Consider the following 22960-nt stretch of genomic DNA (forward strand, 5'->3'; position numbering starts at 1 on the left):
TCTAAAAAAAAAAAAAGAGACCATCTATTTGTTTCATGATAACTAACCATTTTGTCTACTTCTCTATCTCTTGAAAAATGTACTTTTAAAAAGATTTACTTTATAGCATAGATGTGGATGAAATCTTTTCACTGTTTAGGTACCTTACTGAAGGCTGTCGCCTCCTCCTCCCGCTATTCCCCTCGCTGCCTCCTCCTCCTCGCTTTTCTCTTCTTCTTTGGTCTTTTTGTCCACATAAAACAAAATCATTTAGCCCTCCTTATCCGCAGGTTCCACCAATCGCAGAGGGAAAATACAGTATTTGGCCGGGAGCGGTGGCTCACGTCTGTAAACTCAGCACTTTGGGAGGCTGAGGCAGGAGGATTGCTTGAGTCTAGGAGTTTCAGACCAGCCTGGGCAACACAGTGAAACCCCATCTCTTAAAAAAAATAACAAAAAGAAGGCTGGGCGTAGCAACACAGTAAGACCCCATCTCTTAAAAACAACAACAACAAAAAGAAGGCTGGGTGCGGTGGCTGGGATTACATGCCTATAATCCCAGCACTTTGGGAGGCCAAGGCAGGTGGATCACCTAAGGTCAGAAGTTCGAGACCAGCCTGGCCAACATGGTGAACTCCCGTATCTACTAAGAATACAAAAATTAGCCAGGCATGGTGGCACGTGCCTGTAGTCCCAGCTACTCAGGAGGCTGAGGCAGGACAATCACTTGAACCTGGGAGGCGGAGGTTGCAGTGAGCCGAGATTGTGCCACTGCACTCCAGCCTGAGTGACAGCGAGAGTGAGACTACGTCTCAAAAACGAAAACAAAAAGAAAAAAGAAAATACAGTATTCGTAGGACATGAAACCTGCAGATATGGAGGACCGACTTTTCATATCCCATAAGGCTGATTAGGGCACCTGATCACCCCTGGATTTTGGAATCTGCAGGGGATCCTGGTACCAATCCCCTGTGGATCCCAAGGGATGACAGTAAATATCACATCTTTCTAAACATTTGGTAAAATCTTAAATAGCCTTATTTCACTCCAAATGCACACACCCTTTCTTTGTGAAGTCTTCCTAAGAGACAGTCTGTGTCATATTCTCTGCCTCACTTCTCCATTAGACGGAAGAGATTTGCTCCTCATGTGACCCCTTCCATGTTCCAGCTGAGAACCGTGAGGGCCTTCTTTTTATCTTTGTATTTCGAAGGTTAGTACAGGGCCTGTCACACAGCCTACTCAATAGCCCTAGCTCAAGAAAACATGTTGAATAAAAAGAATCCAAACAAAAAAAGTACTCAGTAGGGTGAAATTAAGTCATCACCATCATTAGCTCTTCTGGTCACATGATTTGTAAGGCCTGTGACAAAGTTCCAGAAGGCAACACTGGTCTCACTCATGGTTTTATCATAGTTCCTATACCTGTTTCTATAAAATATTGCAGAGTCTTCTTTAGCTAGTGCCCAGCCTCAAGATGACGATCTAAGTCTCTGACCACAGCTCAGTTCCAAGAAAGTTTTGGCCAGACTGGTGGAGAATCCTCAAGCCAAAGTCTTTCATTAAAGGCATCTGAAGTCTTCCAGGACTGGCCTGTATTAGTGCCATGTGTGACAGGAACACAATTGGGATCTCGAGGGGCAGCGGCTGGCCTTTAAGTTATGCTCCCCACAGTAGGTCTGAGCACCACAGCTCATCTGTTGAGTTTTGTAAGCTGTTGATTTTACTTTTCATTGTTAGGTTTTCTATTTGGGTCTTTATCAGATCCACAAGTTTTTGCTTCTACTCTAGTTGGTTTCGCTTTCTCAGTTCTTGCTCTTTTTATGGATGTTATCATTGAGAATTCTTAGCATTCACATTTAGAAATATTTCTCAGACTGTTCTAATTACTTTTATTTCATTAGAAGTGTATTTGGGTTGTTCATATAGTTGGCTTTGTCAATTTAATTTATCCAAAAAATATTTATTGAGCACTTACTGTATCAGTATTTTCTTTCTTTCTTTCTTTCTTTCTTTCTTTCTTTCTTTCTTTCTTTCTTTCTTTCTTTCTTTCTTTCCTTCTTTCTTTCTTTCTTTCTCTTTCTTTCTTTCTTTCTTTCTTTTTTTATTTATTTTTTTTGGGACGGAGTCTCGCTCTGTCACCCAGGCTGGAGTGCAGTGGCACGATCTCAGCTCACTGGAACCTCCGCATCTCGGGTTCACACCATTCTCCTGCCTCAGCCTCCCGAGTAGCTGGGACTACAGGCGCCCACCACCATGCCTAGCTAATTTTTTGTATTTTTAGTAGAGACGGGGTTTCACTGTGTTAGCCAGGATGGTCTCGATCTCCTGACCTCATGATCTGCCCACCTCAGCCTCCCAAAGTGCTGGAATTACATGCGTGAGCCACCATGTCCAGCCAGTATTTTCTTTATGTGTTTAGAATCTTTTTTATTTTTAGAGACAGGGTCTCCTCTCTGTTGCCCAGCTTGGAGTAAAGTGGTGTGATCATAGCTCACTGCAGCCTCCAATTCCTTGCTCAAGCCATCCTCCTGCCTCAGCCTCCCATGTATGAGTAGCTGGGACTACAGGGGTGAGCCACCATGCCCACCTAATTTTAAGAAACTTTTGAAAGACAGGGTCTCGCTATGTTGCCCAGACTAGTCTTAAACTCCTGGCTTCAGGCAATCCTGTCATTTCAGCCTCCCGAGTTGCTGCAATTACAGGTAAGAGGCACAGTGCTTGTATTCAGAATTTTTATTTGCAGGCAAATCTAGAGCGGGACATTTCTTTGTCTCTCTCCTTTCCTCCTTCTATTTCTCCCTATACTCTGCTTTTTCTGTTAGGTCAGCTCTATCCAATAGAACTTTCTGCAATGATGGAAGTATTTTGTATCTGCACTATCCAGTACAGTAGCACTAGCCACATGTGGCTATGGAGTACCTGGAAGATAGCTAATGAGACTGAGAAACTGAATTTTAAATTTTAATTTTAATGAATGTTAATTTGAATGTATGTAGCCACATAAGGCTAGTGGCTACTGTGCTGGTCAGTGTAGGTAGTATTTTAGTAATTGCCTGACTGGGCTCCCTAACCAAGAACCAGAACTTCTATGGGTGGCTGGAGGAAGGGATATTCTAGATCTTGTCATTGGACGAAGGCAGATGGTGGCTCAATTCCTAGTCTCTGGGCTATGTGTGAGCTCTTTCTAGGAATGCATTTTAATATAAACCATGGCCCCAGGTTACAGATTTTGGGAGCCTTCTCTCAGGAACAGTGGATCCCTATCCCAGGCTCTAGCTTTAAGCTGTGGATCTTCCACTGTATCAGATGGGGCATCTTTCTTCCTCATTATCCCACAAAAATCACACTCTGGCCCGGCCTGCCTTCTCTCAGACCCAAAGCATGTCAGGCTGCATCTTCATTGTGTCCACTGCTCTAAGTTTTCTCCTCTTTCTGACCAATAGTCATTTACATTTTGTTTTGGGCACAGCTATAACTTTACAGCTTTTTCTTTCTGTGCTTTAACTAATGGTGCAATGTATTTGGAATTCAGAAAGCTAGACTGAATCTTTGAAGTGCTAACAAATGGGATAGAGTTTCTGTATTTTTTAACAGGATGATGGTAATACAAGTAGAAAGGGTCATAAAAGTTAAAGTGCCAAAACTATCTTAAGAAGCAGTTTAGAATTTGACTCTTTTGTTGTATTTGTATTGTGAAGATGTGAGTGCTGTGGGGAAGTGTGACAAGGCCACTGCTGAAGTCTCCCTGGGTGTGGCCCTCAGCTCTGCAGGGTGGGGCACGTAGGGCTGACAGGCAACTGACACCACCTCAACTTCAAAATCTTCACCATGATGCCAGCAAAGCTTACGCTTCAAACCCATTCACTTGCGCTGGTCCTTTCCAATGCCCTGGGAGCAATTTGCCAGTTTGTGTTCTTTTCTTTTTTTTTTTTTTTTTGAGACAGAGTCTCGCTCTGTCATGCAGGTTGGAGTGCAGTGGTGCAATCATGGCTCACTGTAGCCTCGATCTCCTGGGGCTCAAGCAATTCTTCCATCTCAGCCTCCCCAGTAGCTGGGACTATAGGCCTGTGCCAACACACCCGGCTAACTTCTTAAATTTTTTTGTAGAGATGGGGTCTCGCCATGTTGTCCAAGCTGGTCTGGAACTCCTGGGCTTAAGCGATCCACCCACCTTGGTCTTCCAAAGTGCTAGGATTACAGGCATGAGCCACTGCCCCCAGCCTGTGTTCTTTCCTTAAAGACAGCCTCCTTAATTGTAAAAAAATTTTCAGGCTGCACAGACCCTGGATATGCCCCTGCAAAGCACTGAAGGTAAAATAAAAGTGCAGATTTCCAGTGGAGGAGGTAATTTTCTAGAGTAGTTCTCCATGGGTATTGAACTGCTAGGAGGTTGCATTAATCTTCAACGTGTTGCTTGGGTTGCTCAGAGAGCCAAGAGAGATGAGATGGTCTTGGTTAGCTCAGGCAGAACATGTAAATTTCAGAGCTATTCACACCCAACTTCAAAGTGTGTCTATAGTTCCCATGTGTGACCAACTCAGTATGCATGATATCTCTTCCCAAGATAATATTTGATTAACTTGGCCCAAAATCTTACTCACTGGCTTTTTCTTTCTTTAAGATTCCATTACTCACCATCTGCCAGTTCTTAGTTAACATAATTCTTTCTTTGTTAGGGTAAAATATAATAGATTAAATAATAGCTTTCAAGACTCCACCTTAGTTGCCCTTTAATGAAATCTGACTATTCCCTAATCCCCTCAACTTCATATTCACAGGTCATCTTGTAGGGTGGGTTAATCCTATCACCCACTCTACAGATTCACTGTTCCTAGTTTAGTTGTCTGAAAGTCATCTTGTTTCCAGTCTCAGGGTAACCTCACTGTCATCTGCATGCATTGACTGCATACTTAGTGGCAACATGTCATTAACGTCTTGAAACTCTAAGCACAATTTGAAGTTAATAATAGTCATATAATTAAAAATTGGAAAAAAGTCTTACAGAGAACAGATATGTAAAAGTCTTCTCTCTTTCCTATATTTACTGGGGAAAACTAGAAGTTCTCAAATCCAGATGAAGCACTCTATGTTTCATTATACAGACAGCAAAAGCAGAATAACCACAGACAAGGAGGGCAAGAGAAATATTTTATCCTTCCTCAAGGAACCACTTCAAGTAATATGGATTAATTGTATTGTTAACAATCACTGCTTTAGACACAAGGCACATTTAGTGGAGTACGTAAATAGTAACAGTAGAACATTTGCCTTCAAAGAGCTTAAACCTAGCTCAAGAAGCAAAACTTACAAATGCAACATAATTTTGAACAGTCATTTAAAAAATTATTAATAATTATAAACAATTATTGGAGATAAGCTAGAAAGGTGAAGCCTGAAAGAAGGAAAATAATAACAAAACCAACAATGATGATTGCCATTTACTGAAGACCTACTATGGGATGGTCTCTAGAGTGGTACTTTTATTTAGTATCTACATTTTACAGATGAAGAAATTGATGTTTGAAAAAAAAAGAAATTGAGGTTTTAAGAGGTTGTAGCCAAGATACAGAGAGTTATGATTTAAACCATTACTCCCAGCCTGGGCAGGGATTTGAGGGAAAGCAATCTAGAGCGAATGAAGTGAACGAAGGCACTCAGGAATGACTAGGCTGACTTAGCTCGAGGGCAGTAGAAAGGAAAGAGGTGGGGTAAACTGGCAGCTGAGAGGAGGAGGGGGCTGGGTGTCCCAGTAAGCTTAGTCCTCTGGAGCTGGTGTGATAAGCTTGTAGAAAGCTACCATGAGGAGTGGTTATTTTGTCATATGGCTTTTTGCAGACCTAGAATCTGAAGACCTAGTGGGAAATGGAGTGGTCTTTACAATTAGTATCAGCATTTACAAGAGTCTACACAGATGAAAACCCATCATCTGGGAGGCTGCCCAGACCAACAATAAACAGAGATATAAGCCAGATAGTAAAGTTTGGTATAAGGGCTAGGAGTGCAACAAACAGGGTGGCATCAGAGTAACTGGGGAACGGAGTTCAGATAGGGAGTTGTATAGACATGAATAGTGGTCCAACGATGCTCTTTTCAGCCACTCCTAGTCACACTAAAATAGCAACCCATGGAGTATTATGCATATATTTCAAATGTATGTATGTATATATTTCAAATGTATGTATGTATATATTTCAAAATTACATGAAACTACAAAGATGTCTAATATCGTGTTTGCTTTTGTAAAACTAACTATAAGGAATGTGCCCTTGAAGAACATAAAAAAGTAATAAACTTAATTCAAAGTCTATGATTTTGTAGGGAAGTTTCTAGTTGGAAGAAAATATTATTTGAAACAGATTTAAAAAATTTTTCCTTTTATTTTTATTTTTTTTCTCGGCTCACTGCAACCTCCACCTCCCGGGTTCAAGTGATTCTTGTGCCTCAGCCTCCTGAGTAGCTAGGACTACAGGTGCATGCCATGACGCCCAGCTAATTTTTTGTATTTTTAGTAGATACACGGTTTCACCATATTGGCCAGGCTGGTCTCGAACTCCTGACCTCAGGTGATCCGCCCACCTCAGCCTCCCAAAGTGCTGGGATTACAGATGTGAGCCACTGCACCCAGTGTACATTTTTTATTTAAAAAAATATAGAGATAGGGGTCTTGCTATGTTGCCCAGGCTGCTCTCGAACTACTGGCCTCAAACAGTCTTCCCATCTTGGCCACCCAAAGTGCTAGGATTACACGTGTGAGCCACCATGCCCATCTTGAATGCATTTTGAGAGATACAGAGAAGCATAGTTTTATAAGGCAATGTTTTCTCTTTTGGTTCGTCTTTCTTTTCTTTTTTTTTTTTTTTTTTTTTTGAGACAGGGTCTTATTCTGTCCTCTGTCACCCAGGCTGGAGTGTAGTGACATGATCACAGCTCACTGCAGCCTTGACCTCCTAGGCTCAAACAATTCTTCCGCCTCAGCCTCCCAAGTAGCTGCAGGCATGCACCACCATGCCTGGCTATTTTTTTTTTTACTTTTTGTAGAGACAGTGTCTTGCCATGTTGACCAGGCTGGCCTCAAATTCCTGGGTTCAAGTGATCCTCCCACCTCTGCCTCCCAAAGTGGTGAGATTACAGGTGTGAGCCACTATACCTGGCCAAGGCAATGTTTTTATTTCAAAATACAGACACACAGGGCCGGGCGCGGTGGCTCACACCTGTAATCCCAGCACTTTGGGAGGCCGAGGCAGGTGGATCACGAGGTCAGGAGATCGAGACCATCCTGGCTAACGCGGTAAAACCTGTCTCTACTAAAAATACAAAAAAATTAGCCGGGTGTGGTGGCGGCCGCCTGTAGTCCCAGCTACTTGGGAAGCTAAGGCAGGAGAATGGCGTGAACCCGGGAGGCGGAGCTTGCAGTGAGCTGAGATTGCGCCACTGCACTCCAGCCTGGGCAACAAAGCCAGACTCAGTCTCAAACAAACAAACAAACAAAAATACAGACACAGAGTTTGAAAACTGCTGGCTTCACTAGAATAATTGTTAGTGGAGGTTGTGTTGTCAAAGAATGATCCCAGGGGTATCTGAAATTTCTACAAACTCCAGAAAAGTCAGGTGCCCCTACAGCATGTGGCCTGAAAGAAATTATCTTCCCAAAAGCAGAAGTCTCTCAGATGTGTGATACTGGGCATCCCCATACTCAGAGAGCACAACATGAAAGGTTATAGTTATTAAACTCATGAGTAAGTCAACAGGATTTCCTTATTTTTTTCTCTTACTAAAATGATAAAAATACAACCGGAAAAAAAATTTATTGAAAGCAGGATTGGCTGGGCATAGTGGCCTATAATCCCAGCACTTTGGGAGGCCTGGGCAGGAGGATCGCTTGACCAGGAATTCCAGATCAGCCTGTGCAACGTAGTGAGACCCCTCCAATCTCTACAAAAAAACATTTTTTTTAATGAGCCAGGTCAGGTAGCACGCTCCTGTAGTCCCGGCTACTTGGGAGGCTGAGGTGAGAGGATTGCTCGAGCCGGGAAGTTTGAGGTTGCAGGGGGCTATGATTGCAGCACTGCACTCCAGCCTGGGAGACAGAGTGAGACCCCATTTCTAAGCAAAAAACAAAGTAAGCGAGCAAGCAAGCAAGAAAGAAAGCAAGTGAAAAAGCAGGATTCATGGACTCCAAACTCCCTAGATCCGCTTGGCTGAAAGCCTTCCTTGTACCACTAATTACATTAAATGTTGGACAGGCAAGTTGAACAATACGTATTCCCTCTTGGGGATTAGCTTAGTGTAAAAGAGACATAAGAAAAAACAATTACAGGCTGGGCGTGGTAGCTTACACCTGTAATCCAAGCACTTTAGTAGGCCAAGGCGGGTCTTGAGCTCAGGAGTTCGAGACCAGCCTGGACAGTATAGCAAAACCCTGTCTCTAAAAAATATACAAAAATTAGCCAGGCATGGTGGTGCTTGCCTGTGATCCCAGATACTCGAGAGGCTGAAGCACAAGAATCTCTTGAATCCGGGAGATTACAGTGAGCTGAGATCAGGCCACTGCACTCCAGCGTGGGCAACAGAGTGAGGCTCTGTCTCAAAAAAGAAAAGAAAGAAAAAGAAAAAATTACAATGGTATTTGCACTTGTTTGGTTGTGGATTGTGCAATGAAAACAGAGGCCCAAAAGATTCTCTTTTCTCGTTGTTAATATATTTATTAATATGTTTAATTTATTGGATTTTTTAAAATAAATGATGAATGCCCTTTAAACAAGTTCAATGATACAGAGATGTAGAAACAATTAATAATCTCTATAGAAATCCTTATTACCCTCCAGGCCCAGAGAAATGCCACTTATGTCATGAAGCTGTTCATCCCAGGCTCTTCTGGATGCTTATGACACTTCATAGCACTCATATGACACTTTAAGTGACATAGGAACTTGGGATCTTTGAGGACAATTGAAAGCATCAAAGGTATTCAGCAGCCGGGTGCGGTGGCTCATGCCTGTAATCCCAGCACTTTGGGAGGCAGGCGAATCACTTGAGGTCAGGAGTTTGAGACCAGCCTGGTCAACATGGTGAAGCCCCGTCTCTACTAGAAATACAAAAATTAGCTGGGCGTGGTGAGGCCCGCCTGTAAGTCCCAGTGACCTGGGAGGCTGAGGCCTGGGAGGCAGAGGTTGCAGTGAGCTGAGACTGTGCCACTGCACACCAGCCTGGGCGGGAGAACAAGACTCTGTCTGAAAAAAAAAAAAAAAAAAGGAATTCAGGTTGTGGCAAGTAATCCATAAGGTTCACACATTAGAACGTTAAGAGAAAAGAATGGAAAACCAGGGTGGGAGTGTGGGACCTGGAGTTCCAGGTCAAGGACTCTAGACTCTATTCCATGTGGTGTTTCAGTGGACTATCCACATAAATAAGCACTGCTCTAGAATGGCAATGGTGCATAAATTTGGAGTAGGCAGAGTGGAGACTGGGAGAGCTGGAAGGATAGTCAGGAATATTGAGGCCTAGGTCCTGGTAGCAGCAATGAAATGAAAAATGATTTGACAGCCTGGGCCGTTAACATAGTGAGACCCCTGTCTCTACAGAAAAAAAAATTGACCAGGCACAGTGTCTCAGGCCAGGCGCTCCCAGCACTTTGGGAGGTCAAGGCAGGAGGATCTCTTGATCCCAGGAATTCAAGACAGGCCTGGGCAACATAGAGAGACCCTGTTTCTAAAAAAAAAAAATTAAAAAATAAAAATTAAATTAAAAAAAATTAGCCAGGAGTGGTAATACCTGCCTGTAGTCCCAGCCATTCAGCAGGCTGAGGTGGGAGGACCATTTGAGCCCCTAAGGTCAAGGCTGCAGTGAGCTGTGATCATGCTAACGCACTCCAGCATGGGCAGCAACAGAGAGAGACCCTGTCTCAAAAACAAACAAACAAACAAACAAACAAACAAAAAACAGTGATGTGAAACATGGGGAAGAGTCAGCAGAACTTCATCAGTGATTTGGATGTGAGTATGGGAGAGATTAGGAACCCCTCATTACTCTGTGGTTGGGTGGAGAAGGAATAGTGGCAAAAAAATTAATGAGAACTCAAGAGGAAGACTGATTTGGGGAGGAAGATGGTAAGTCTGGATTGGGTTTTATTGCCTGTAAGATGCTAGTAGGTCATGAAAGTGGAACTATCGAGTTCCTTGCTAAAGTGTGGTCCGCAGAGCAGCAGCATGTGATCCCCCAGCAGCGTGTTAAAAATGTGGTGCTGGTGACGGCTGGCCTGCTGAATCAAATCTGCGTCATAAACCTGCACTTGTTAAACCCTGGTCTCTGACTTAGCATCATACTGCTGAGGAAATCACCAAACTTCCTATACTCTGGTCATTAAAGCTTCTAGGATTTTTTTTTTTTTTTTTGACAGAGTCTTACTCTGTCACTCAGGCTGGAGTGCAGTGGCACAGTCTCAGCTCACTGCAGCCTCAACTTCTCAGGCTCAAGAGATCCTCTCACTTCAGCCTCCCGAGTTGCTAAGACTCGGTTAATTTTTTGTACTTTTGTAGAGACAGGGGTCTTGCCATGTTGCCCAGGCTGGTCTTGAACTCTTTGGCTCAAGCGATCCACCCCACCCATCTCGGCTTCCCAAAGTGCTGGGATTACAGGCATAAGCCACTGTGCCCAGCCAGCTTCTAGTATTTAGGGTGTGTTTTGCAGATGTGGTTACTGCAAAGGAGCTACAGAAGAAATAGATTTGTAAAGTTTGCATGAGATCCTTTAAAAAATTCTGCCTGTAGGCCGGACGCAGTGGCTCAGGCCTAAAATCCTAGCACTTTGGGAGGCTGAGGCAGGCAGATCACCTGAGGTCAGGAGTTCGAGACCAGCCTGGCAAACATGGTGAAACCCCATCTCTACTAAAAATACAAAAATTAGCTGGGTGTGGTTGAGGCGCCTGTAATCCCAGCTACTCAGGAGGCTGAGCCAGGAGAATCACTTGAACCCGGGAGGCGGAGGTTGCAGTGAGCCAAGATCACACCACTGCGCTCCAGCCTGGGCGACAGAGCAAGACTCCATCTCAAAAAAAAAAAAAAAAAAAAAATTTTGGCCTATAAAGGCTACCCAAGGCAAAGGACACCTGTGCATACAGCTGGGCCATAGCTGTTGACTCATCTGCCTGATGCAGCACTCAGTTGCTCTGTATTTCACACATTTTTCTCTATATTTAAGAGCAGCTATAATAACATCAAAGAGAAAATTACTTACAAAAGTTTTAAAGAACATGTCAAATTTTAAGAATTTACATATAGATATTAAATAATAAGCGAGAATTTGGGTAGACTAGCATAATTATAAAATGAATATCTTATTCTCAAAACTCTTCATGTTTTAAATATGATGTTTTCATCTTAATTGCATAAGTCTGTTCCTAAAACTCACCACAAAACAGACATCTATGTGTGAGAAATCATTTCCCAGTCTCACAAAGAAAAAAATCATAACTATGACATTTTCTAATATGTGGTTTATACAAATGCATAGACAATCCTTTCCTTTTCTGTTTGTTCCTTTTTTACAATCAGATATATATAGATACTATACTATAGTATAGTACACACTGTACTATTCTCACTCACTGCAACCTCTGCCTCCTGGGTTCACGCCATTCTCCTGCCTCAGCCTCTCGAGTAGCTGGGATTACAGGCGGCGCCACCACACCCAGCTAATTTTTGTATTTTTAGTAGAGACAGGGTTTCACCATCTTGGCCAGGCTGGTCTTGAACTCCTGATCCCAAGTGATCTGCCCGCCTCGGCCTCCCAAAGTGCTGGGATTACAGGCGTGAGCCACCACACCCTGCCAACACACATTTCTGGATGTTAAAATTTAATCGAAATCCTCAACAAGAGGGAAAATTCAGAAGTGACTTTCATTTGTAGAATGTGCAAAAGCAATATGTTTACCAACGGTGGGGGAGGACTTGTAAAATGATCTGTAAATAAAATGTTCCTGCTCCATGGACTGCTTAAATCAGAATCAGAATTATTAGGATGAACCACATGAAACCCCCATTTTCATAGGTCAAACTGGTCAATTATTGGTCAAATATTGGCAGTTTTATATGGGTCAGCCTCTACTGTAATTAACCAGTTTCTTATGTGTCACCCTATGCAGTAACTAGACAATAAAGTAGAAAGCAAAGCAAATGGTGTACAAGTAGGATTTTTTTCTTTCATGTGGTTGGTTTTCAGTGTTGCACTGCCTCTATAATGCTATTGCTTCACTGACTTTCTTAATGACAACTCTGTAACTTGACTGCCAAGAAAGAAACTCAATTGTGATGAGCCATTGGTTACAGTGCCCTTGTCTGATAATTGCTCCAATCATCAGAAAAGAGTTGACAGATAGTGTGACGGGATGGAAATCAGCCCCACAGGAAAAACATTTCTTGTTTTTTCTTTAGCTGACTGGAAACGTACATATGATGTCTCCGCTTGCTGATTATGCCCTCTTTGTACTGAAACTCTAAAAACCTAAAATCAAAGACCTAAGGGTAAAAGGCTATCTCACTGTTTCAAATCTGTTGCCAAAAAAAGCTGACCTGACATAAATAAGAAGCAAACTATGTTTATGTTCAAAATGTCTTATTTCATGTAATCAAATTTGGAATGCATGGCTAATTCATGCCTCTTGCCTTAGGGCTAATTTTGTATCATGACAATATAATGGGAAGAATAAATTATCCAACAATTATAGGGAAAAAATAATGTTATCTGGGAGTTTTTAAAGGAGATAATATATACCTCACATTTTAAATTATTTTATAAAACCTTAAGTAGTCAAACAAGGGCCAGGAAAATCATCCAAGTGAATTATTTCCAAGTTTAAAAAAATTAAAAGAATGAACAGGAAATTAAAAATGGGTGCCATGTATTAGTGGTTACATTATTACAATACCTTAAAAACAGCACAGTGATGGACGCATAATAAACATTCAAGAATTGTAACAACTGTTATTATTACTACCACCACTACTAACACCAACATTACCATGACTGTTAATAATATTATTGACCAGGTAGAGTTGCCTTTGAAATAATAGTTTCACTTATTTTATTTCTATGTATTTCAAAAAGTGTCAATTTGGTTACAGATTTTAGTTAGATCAAGAGTGAAGATGTTTTATTCTGCAATAAATTACAAAATTAAATATGTATGCAATGCCTAATCTTATATGGTGCTATAGTAAACATTAATATAATTTGTACAAAATTGGCATCTAAAAATCTGGATTTGAGTGTGGGTTCTGTTACTAATTGTTAACCACGGAGAAGTTGCTTAAAGTCTATGAAACATAGTTTTCTTATCTGTAAAATAGGGCTAATTATAGTAGCAATAATAATAGCTAACGGTTAGGATATAATGCTTCCTATGTGCAAGGGAATTTTCTAAGAATTTTATATACATTAACTCACTTGCTAATACTTCCTATAATGCCTAGCATTAATTTAGTAAAAGAGGATTGAGCTGTCAGTCTCCATTTGCCTTCCACCGCTGGCCCTTCTCTGCCAGGAAGCTGACTCCTGCAAATAGATCACTTGGGCTTCCTTGACACCTGACTTTCAGCTGGATTCAGACAGAGGAAGGCACCAACAGGAGATCAGAAGGTAGCAGCAGACAGAGGCAGAGCTATGTCTCTCCCTTTGCTCCCTGAGCTAGCAACTGTATTCTAATGTGTGTGTTTGAGGAGGGAGAGAGAGATCCCTAAGACTAGACCTCTCGCCAAACAGCCTGGAAACATAGGTCCTCTTCTAATTGGACTCAGTAAACACAACATCCTTCTTTTGCCTCTTTATGCCCAGGGTGGTAAACACTTCCTGCTGTTGCTAGTTTCTTGGTACCTAAACACGCCTCTCTAGTAACCTTAAGTCCCTTACCATAGCTAGGTAAGTCATTCCTTCATTAAAGTATCTTGATTTGACCCCGATGAGGGGAATACTCTTTCTTGCTGGGACCCTGACTTTTTTAGGGACTGCATATTTTAGTATTTCAGTCAACTACTTGTTACTCAATATAATGGTAACTTAAGAGTTTTTTTTTTAATGAATCAGTATGTCAGGGAATATAATTTTTCTTTTCAATAGTTTAAGAAACCAAAATATTTCTAACTTGAACGAGTTCACTATTTTTTTTAATAAACAAACAAAAAATCTTTCATTTGGTTCACACTTCAGGGAAAGGATATTTTAGATTCAGTTTAGTTTTGGAGCATAATCAATTAGCCTGGTGTATCCCAGTTAAATGGTTCATGGTTTGGTTTGGTTCAGGTTAAGCATAAAACCCTGACATTGTGGAAAAGGTCAGTTGGAATATATGTGTTTCCCGGAGTGGGACAAATGCACACTCTAATTATGGGGATATATTCCTAGGATGGTAGAAACTTAATGTCATCCTAGTAATAAAATTATTCTCAGTTAAGTGAATGACTCATCAACCACTGGCGTTCTTAATGTGTGTGGTTCAGCTTCCTAAACAAAATCAGTAATAGGGCATGGCAGAGAGCACCTGTAGTCCCAGCTACCAAGAGGCTCAGGTAGGAGCCTCTTGGATTTATTGAGCCCAGGTGTTCAAGACCAGCCTGGGCAACATAGCAAGACTCCCTCTCATTAAAACAATCAACAGCAAACCATGTACACCTGTTTTCTAAGTGCTTCTCCACCCTCCACCCTCCACCTTCTCCCCTTAAATTAATTCCTTTCCAATTAGATTTGTCTTCCTCAAAGTATGGGCCGCAGACAATCTGGGATTTGTCAGAAATGCAAATTCTTAGGCTCCACTGCAGATCTTCTACTAAATGAGAAATTCTGGGTTAGGGCCCAGCAATCTGTGGCTTAACAAGCCCTCCAGGTGACTATAATGCACTATAATGTTTGAAAACCACTTAGTTGACATGTTTTTTGAAGTCAAATCCTATCTATCTAGTATTTCTGTGTTGGAATTGGGTTCCACTCAAAGATCATGCTGATATTATTAATTTCATGTGTGTGTGAGTGATAAAATAAAAGGGACAATTGATGGCATGCCCAAAGACATAAGTGTTTGAACTCCAGAGCTAAGATTCCTAACCGCTCAGCTAGAATGCTCCCCTAAAGGCTGCACAGAAGCAATAATGAAACCCATGCAAAACTCAAGGAAAAACTAGTCGCATAAACTTTTTAACCCTCAAACACCCGTAATCTGATAATGCAGTATCTATTTATGATAATACATATTTGCTTCATTATTTTTATCCAGTTGAAAAGGCCAAGATGTAATTTTACTAATACACATCTAAATTTTCAAGCACAAGTTCCTGGTTACCCTGTAACTAAATAACTTTTCACATTTTGGCTATTGAAAGCCAGTTTCTTTGCTTAATGAAAACCAGGCAAAGCTGCACACATACAGTGCAGCTACAGTCTGTGATAAAGCCATGGACACCTGGTTCCGAGCATTCCAAATGTGTTTAATTGTATCTTTTGGCTTTCATATTTCTTTTTTCTAGGACAATAGGTCTGTTTTAGTTACATATTTTTTTTTGCCTGAAGTCAGATCTCACAGCTTCCGGTGAAAGGCACAAAATGGTCAGGAAGAGCAGGGTTGGAGGTGGGTGGGAGTTGATTTCTAATCTAGGGATTCCCTTAGTCGGAAGCTAATGATGATTCACAATGCAGGCACATCTTTAATCTCACAATGAATAATGTATAATGGTTTACAGAAAGATTTAATAAAAGATCCCTATGTTCCAAAGCAAGTAATTTGGGAGTTATGCTAGTTCCTCCCTCTCTCGCCCCCAAACACAATCTGTCACCAAGCCCTACTGATTCTAGCTGCCAAACCATTCTCAAACCTGTTTTATCCTTTCCATTCTCATTACAACTGCCTTAATTTAGGACCTAGACTCTTAATTGGACTTCCTTTCTCTTGCTCCCTTTTGCTTCATTGTCATGCCAACTACAAAAACTTTTCTTAATATCATATCGCTTCCCTATTTTAAATGTCTCCAACACCCACCCGATTAAGTCATTAGCAGGCATACCTCCTACCTCATCTTGTTGCTCAATCAATATTCTAGCAATTTGCTGTACAAGCCAATCTGTTTCATACCTTCTAGGCTTTGCTTTCCAGCCATTTCCTCTGCCTGGAATTCCCTTTCTCCTATGCCAAGACGGAAATACGTTATATTTTCTTCAACATCCAGCTCAAAGGCCACCTCCTCTAGGGAGTCTTCCTGGTTCCATGACCAGAAATTTCTCCATCCCTTGCCATCCCTGTGCCTTGTACGTAATCTCATAATCCATCACATAATTATTATTATTTTAACAATTTTTTTTTCTTGAGATGGAGTCTTGCTCTGTCCCTGGGGCTGGAGTGCAGTGGCGCAATCTTGGCTCGCCGCAAACTTCGCCTCCTGAGTAGCTGGGCTTGCAGCGCCAGCCACCACGCCCGGCTAATTTTTGTATTTTTAGTAGAGACAGGGTTTCACCATGTTGGCCAGGCTAGTTTTGCACTCCTGACCTCAAGTGACCCGCCCGCCTCAGCCTAAGTGCTAGGATTACAGGTGTGAGCCACCATGGCCCGCCCATCACATAATTATTTTAGCTATTTATTTATATGTCTTGTTGAGTGTGAATTTCCAGACAGTACTACACAAGGCCTGACGTAAAATAGGTACACATAATTTAAGAAATAATTGCATTCATCAATACCACATAGTATGTTAAATGATATCAGACACGATACAACTGGAAAAGTTTTGCGTCTCATGCAAATGTTCTGAAGAGCCAGATACTTGAAGTTGAATGATACAGCTTTACCACCTGTCACCTGTAGCAGTTGCTTATTCTTGTCTTTAGTTACAGAGTAAGAGAAAAAATTGTTTTAACTACCATAAAAATCTTCCTATTCCTGAAATTATATCTGTACAACATGAAGGAATCATAAAGAAAAGCCAGCTGAGCACCTACTTTTGCCTTATTCTGTTCTAATTACATTTTAGGGTGTCTAACCCTGGTATGTCTAGGTGTATCTAAGAATTTTGATTTTGAAGATGCACTTGAACTGACCACATTATTAGGCATAACCACTAACCTCAAAAGTCAAAGTACAGCGTGGGTATGGTGACTCATGCCTGTAATCCCAGCACTTTGGAAGGCCAAGGCGAGGGTATTGCTTGGGACCAGGCATTTGAGATCAGCCAGGGTGAGACCCTCTCTCTTCAAAAAATTAAAAGAAAAATTAGCCAATGTAGTGGCACAGGCCTATAGTCCCAGCTACTCAGGAGGCTGAGGTGGGAGGATTTCTTGCGTCCAGAAGGTAGAGGCTACAGTGAACCATGATTGCACCACTGCACTCCAGTCTGGGCAACAGGGTGAGACCCTGTATCAAAAAAAAACCAAACAGACCAGGTGCAGTGGCTCATGCCTGTAGTCTCAACACTTTGGGAGGCTGAGGCAGGTGGATCACTTGAGGCCAGGAGTTTGAGATCAGCCTGGCCAACATGGCAAAACCCCGTCTCTTCTAAAAACACAAAAATTAGCCAGTCCATGGTGGTGCATGCCTGTAATCCCAGCTACTCAGGAGGCTGAGGCATGAGAATTGCTTGAACCTGAGAGGCTGCAGTGAGCTGAGATTGTGTCACTGCACTCCAGTCTGGGCGACAGAGTGAGACTCTGTCTCAAAAAACAAACAAAACTCAAACAAACAAAAATCAAAATTCAAAGTATAAAAGCTCAAGGTATAAAACAAAATGCCAATGTATTAACTAACAATAAAAGATACAGACCCGTGCAAAGATCCTGCTATTCCTATCCACTCATGCCTAAGCAAGAGGTAAGTTAGAAATCAGAGGGTTGGCCGGGCGCGGTGGCTCACGCCTCTAATCCCAGCACTTTGGGAGGCCGAGGTGGGCGGATCACAAAGTCATGAAATCGAGGCCATCCTGGCTAACACCGTGAAACCCCGTCTCTACTGAAAATACAAAAAATTACATGGGCGTGGTAGCAGGCACCTGTAGTCCCAGCTACTCAAGAAGCTGGGGCAGGAGAATGGCGTGAACCCGGGAGGCGGAGCTTGCAGTGAGCCAAGATCTCGCCACTGCACTCCAGCCTGGGTGACACAGCGAGACTCCATCTCAAAAAAAAAAAAGAAAAAAAAAAGAAACTACTAGTCTTATAAGACATTTCTTCCAACCCAGAGAAAAGCAAGGTGAACTATTCCTGTCCTCACTGTAACACAGCACACTGATTCTCCAGGGCCTGGATGCACTGTGTCTGGTAGAGTGAATGACTCTTTCTCCTGGACAAGGCAGGAGCATTACTAAATATCTTTCTAGGAGAGATGGATTTTGTCATCTCCATTGCCTAGGTTCTGGCCTTCTGCTAACATTTTTTTTTTTCTTAGTTCAGACAGTGCGTAATAAACAGTGACCTCAGAACTCACCCCCTTTAACTCTTGACTTTCCTAACCACTTTTGCAACTTGGCCTTTTTGTCTTCTCCTGTCCTTGGTATCCTAGTTATGATTTTCACTTCTTCTCCATCACCTTACCGGTAGACCAGGAAATAAGGCAGTCAGAGTGATAAAATTCGGATGGTTGCAGTTTTCTCAGGCATTCAATTGTGGTCTGTCTCATCTGTAGAAGACAGGTCCCATTTTCAATATTTTTATCCTTTCTGGCTTTCTTCTTAGAGAATAACATTCTGGGAGTACCTAACAGTAGTTCCCTAGATACTGACTATACTTAACATGATGGTCTTGACAACTACTGCTGTCCCAAGATTTTTTTTTTAAAGGAAGAGGAAAAATTAGACATGATGAACTGAATCTTTCTCATACTGACTCTTCAAAACACTTCTGCCTCCACTCAAAAGCTGAAGATGGGGCTGGGTGCGGTGGCTCATGCCTGTAATTCCAGCACCCTGGGAGGCCGAGATGGGTGGATCATTTGAGGCCAGGAGTTCAAGATCAGCCTGGCCATCATGGCAAAAACCCATCTCTACTAAAAATACAAAATTAACCAGGCATGGTGGTGGGCACCTGTAATCTCAGCTACTCGGGAGGCTGAAGTAGAAGGATCACTTGAACCCAGGAATCGGAGGCTGCATTGAGCTGAGATCACGCTGCTACACTCCAGCCTGGGTGACAGAGAAAGACTCCATCTCAAAAAAAAAAAAAAAAAGCTGAAGATGGGAGGTGACCCTCATAAGGTTATAAGGAATAGAAGAATTACTCCCTGCCAGAGGCTAGAAAAAGAGCTCTGTTCATATCATCTTCCTGCAATTTCCTGCAATGATTTTCCATGGTTGCAGAGGCTTGGGAGAGAATGTATATACAGGCATTGTCTGTGTTGTTCAAGAGGTGACTTCCTTTTTTTGTTGTTTTTTTGTTGTTGTTGTTGTTTTTGAGACAGTTTCGCTCTTTTTGCCCAGGCTGGAGTGCAATGGTGCGATCTCGGCTTACTGCAACCTCCGCCTCCTGGGTTCAAGCGACTCTCCTGCATCAGCCTCCCAAGTAGCTGGGATTACAGGTGCCTGCCACCATGCCCAGCTAAATTTTTTTTTGTATTTTTAGTAGAGACGGGGTTTCACCATGTTGACCAGGATGGTCTCAATCTCTTGACCTGGTGATCCGCCCTCCTCGGCCTCCCAAAGTGCTGGGATTACAGGTGTGAGCCACCGCGCCCAGCTTTTTTTTTTTTTTTTTACTCATAAGATGCCTGGTTTTTTGTCCAAGGTTGGCCATAATTATTCATGACCTTGAAGAGCATAACTTGTGCATTATCTCTCACAACTGTATACAGGAATATTAAAAAAACTTGGTCTTGATCTACTATACACATATAAACCAATTTCAGCTCCCAAAAAGAAAGAAATTATTCAATGTATTTTTTAAAGTTTTAAAATTCTGGCTGCTGAGTTTGGGGCACATTTCTGAAATGCGATTCTAATTATTTATATAATACAAAAAAAAAAGCTAAGCCTCTTTCAGTGTATGACTCACAACTTTTTTTCTACCCACATATAACTTTTAAAATCATCTTTATATAATATCAGCATATTCTGGTGCTTAACTATATTATAGCTGGCCACTTAGAAGAATTAAATAAAACTCTCAGTTGCTCCTGTGAGGATCATTTGTTTTGTGAACTCTTTTCTTTTCTTTTTTTTAGACAGAGTCTCACTCTGTTGCCCAGGCTGGAGTGCAGTGGTGTGATCTCGGCCCACTGCAACCTCTGCCTCCTGGGTTCAAGCGATTCTCCTGCCTCCACCTCCCGAGTAGCTGGGACTACAGGCGCCCACCACCACACCCAGCTAGTTTTTGTATTTTAGTAGAGAAGGGGTTTCACCATGTTGGCCAGGCTGGTTTTGCACTCCTGACCTCAAGTGATCCACCCGCCTTGGCCTCCCAAAGTGCTGGGATTACAGGTGTGAGCCACTGCACCTGGCCTTGTGGGCTCCTCAATAGATTTACTCAACCCCGACACCTGGATTCCTGATTCTTTCTCCTTCTTATCATAAAATAGGAAGACTGTACTTCTGTGCAGAGCACGAAAGAGACGACACTTCAAGGAAGTGGGCCTTATTGTTAAAAAGTTTACAATTTGGGGCTGGGTGTGGTGGCTCACGCCTGTAATCCCAGCACTTTGGGAGGCCAAGGCGGGTGGATGACGAGGTCAGGAGATCTAGACCATCCTGGCCAACACGGTGAAACCCCGTCTCTACTAAAAAATACAAAAAATTAGCAAAATACAAAAAATTAGCCAGGCGTAGTGGCGGGCTCCTGTAGTCCCAGCTACTCCAGAGGCTGAGGCAGGAGAATGGTATGAACCCAGGAGGCGGAGCTTGCAGTGAGCCGAGATCGCGCCACAGCACTCCAGCCTGGGCCACAGAGCGAGACTCCATCTCAAAAACAAAAAAGTTTACAATTTTACGAAGTACACTGACATATAACATATGAACAGCAAAATAAGTAGAATGGGTGGGGCGCATGGGCTCATGCCTGTAATCCTAGCACTTTGGGAGGCCAAGGTGGATGGATCACCTGAGGTCAGGAGTTTCAGACCAGCCTGACCAACATGGTGAAACCCTGTCTCTACTAAAAAATACAAGAATTAGTCAGGTGTGGTGGCGTGTGCCTGTAGTCCCAGCTACTTGAGAGGCTGAGGCAGGAGAATTGCTTGAACCCAGGAGGTGGAGGTTGCAGTGAGTGGAGATTGTGCCACTGCACTCCAGCCTGGGTGACAGAGCGAGACCCGTCTCAAAAAATAAATAAATAAATAAATAAGTAGAGTGTCACTATAAAATTAGTAAATTAGATTTAGGATGTTTATATTAGGGATAAGTAGCTTGAGGGTTAATAAAAATAGATGAGGCAGATTGCACTGACTTCCATGTGCAGAATGAGGAGCAGTATAATCCAGTGGTGAAGAAAGTGGCAAAGGGGCCAGATAGGCCTGGGCTCATCTTCTAGCTCTGCATTGGCTCCCTATGCCATTAGTTAGGGGACCATATCCTATGGACCTTGGGCATTTATGATCTAAGCCTCCATTTCCTCATCTGTAAAACTGGGTTAATAATCCTCACTTTAGTGTTTATTGAGGTGATTAAATGATGCAAATCCTGTAAAGCATTCAGCACAGTGCCCGCACATAGTGAGAGCTCAACAAATAGTTGTGTTTTAGAATTACAGCACTTTGTATTTATTCAAAGCATTTTCAGATACATCATCTTATTGATCTGAGCCTTAATTCTGTAAAGATGATGAGGCAGGTATTATACACCTCTTGTACCTCTACACACACACTCACCCCACCCCTTCCGGTTCTGGACAGAGACACAGAAAGTTCAAGAGTTGTTCAAGTTTGTGATAGAGCTGGTATTAAAAGGGTCAATAACACTGGTCTTTCTCCCTCCTATCTCACTGAGTAGGGAGGACATCCATAGGTGTTCCCAGGTTCAGACAGAGTGACATCATGTCAACAATTACTGTTCTATTTCTGTGGTACAGTGTTCATGGAATAGAAAAAAAAATGCTATTTTCTTAATGGCTTGAAAAAACTTTATAGACAGCATAAAAGATGTCAAGGGCTCTTTGAGTGGCAGAGAAAAGGTGACTTTTAGATGAGGTGAAGGATTGGTACTTAGCCCTGCTTGGGGAACAAGCTCACCAGAAGTAAGGGATTTTAATCAAAACTGCCTGGGAAGAGGAGATACATTTCAATTTCTTCTGAAACTGAGGGTATTATTTAGCTGCAGAATTGTGATAAAGATTACCTGGGGTAAAATGCATAAAGGAATGTATATACGGAGGCATGATAGAATCTGGGGATCTGGAAGCAAAGAAAATAAGAAAAATAACACAGCTCCATTTTCTTTCATTTTTATTACATTGCCTAAATTTACACTAATTAGGATTCATTTAGGTTAATAGGCAGTTGTGGATTTTTAAAGATGCACATAATTCAAAAGCTTACTTATCTGCCAGCTATTAATAGATTAATGTGTTGTTTAATCAGATTGCTTTCCTAACTTTTAAATGACACTGAAGAAAACATGGCCAGGCGCGGTGGCTCACGCCTGTAATCCCAGCACTTTGGGAGGCCGAGGCGGGTGGATCACGAGGTCAGGAGACCGAGACCATCCTGGCTAACACGGTGAAACCCCCGTCTCTACTAAAAATAAAAAAAATTAGCCGGGCATGGTGGCGGGCACCTGTAGTCCCAGCTACTCGGGAGGCTGAGGCAGGAGAATGGCTTGAACCCGAGAAGTGGAGCTGGCAGTGAGCTGAGATCATGCCACCGCACTCTAGCCTGGGTGACAGAGCGAGACTCAGTCTCAAAAAAAATAAAATAAAGAAAACAATACTTTTTCACAGGGAGAGGAGGCAGGTAATCTGCGGGTAAAGAGCAATTGGAGAAGTAGACTAAATTGGGTTCAGTCAACTAGTAGGTGCCTAAGTAACCTGGGAGAACACA

The 22960-nt window shown here is 42.3% G+C and overlaps 1 long non-coding RNA gene across 1 annotated transcript in view; it reads right to left on the reverse strand.

The window, feature by feature from the left end:
- LOC134740020 (uncharacterized) overlaps nucleotides 1-22960 on the reverse strand; it is a 98248-nt gene that overhangs the window by 20062 nt on the left and 55226 nt on the right. The gene's annotated exons all lie outside the window — the stretch shown is intronic.

This window comes from Pongo pygmaeus, chromosome 7 (assembly GCF_028885625.2).
Source record: "Pongo pygmaeus isolate AG05252 chromosome 7, NHGRI_mPonPyg2-v2.0_pri, whole genome shotgun sequence".
NCBI classification, from domain to species: domain Eukaryota; kingdom Metazoa; phylum Chordata; class Mammalia; order Primates; family Hominidae; genus Pongo; species Pongo pygmaeus.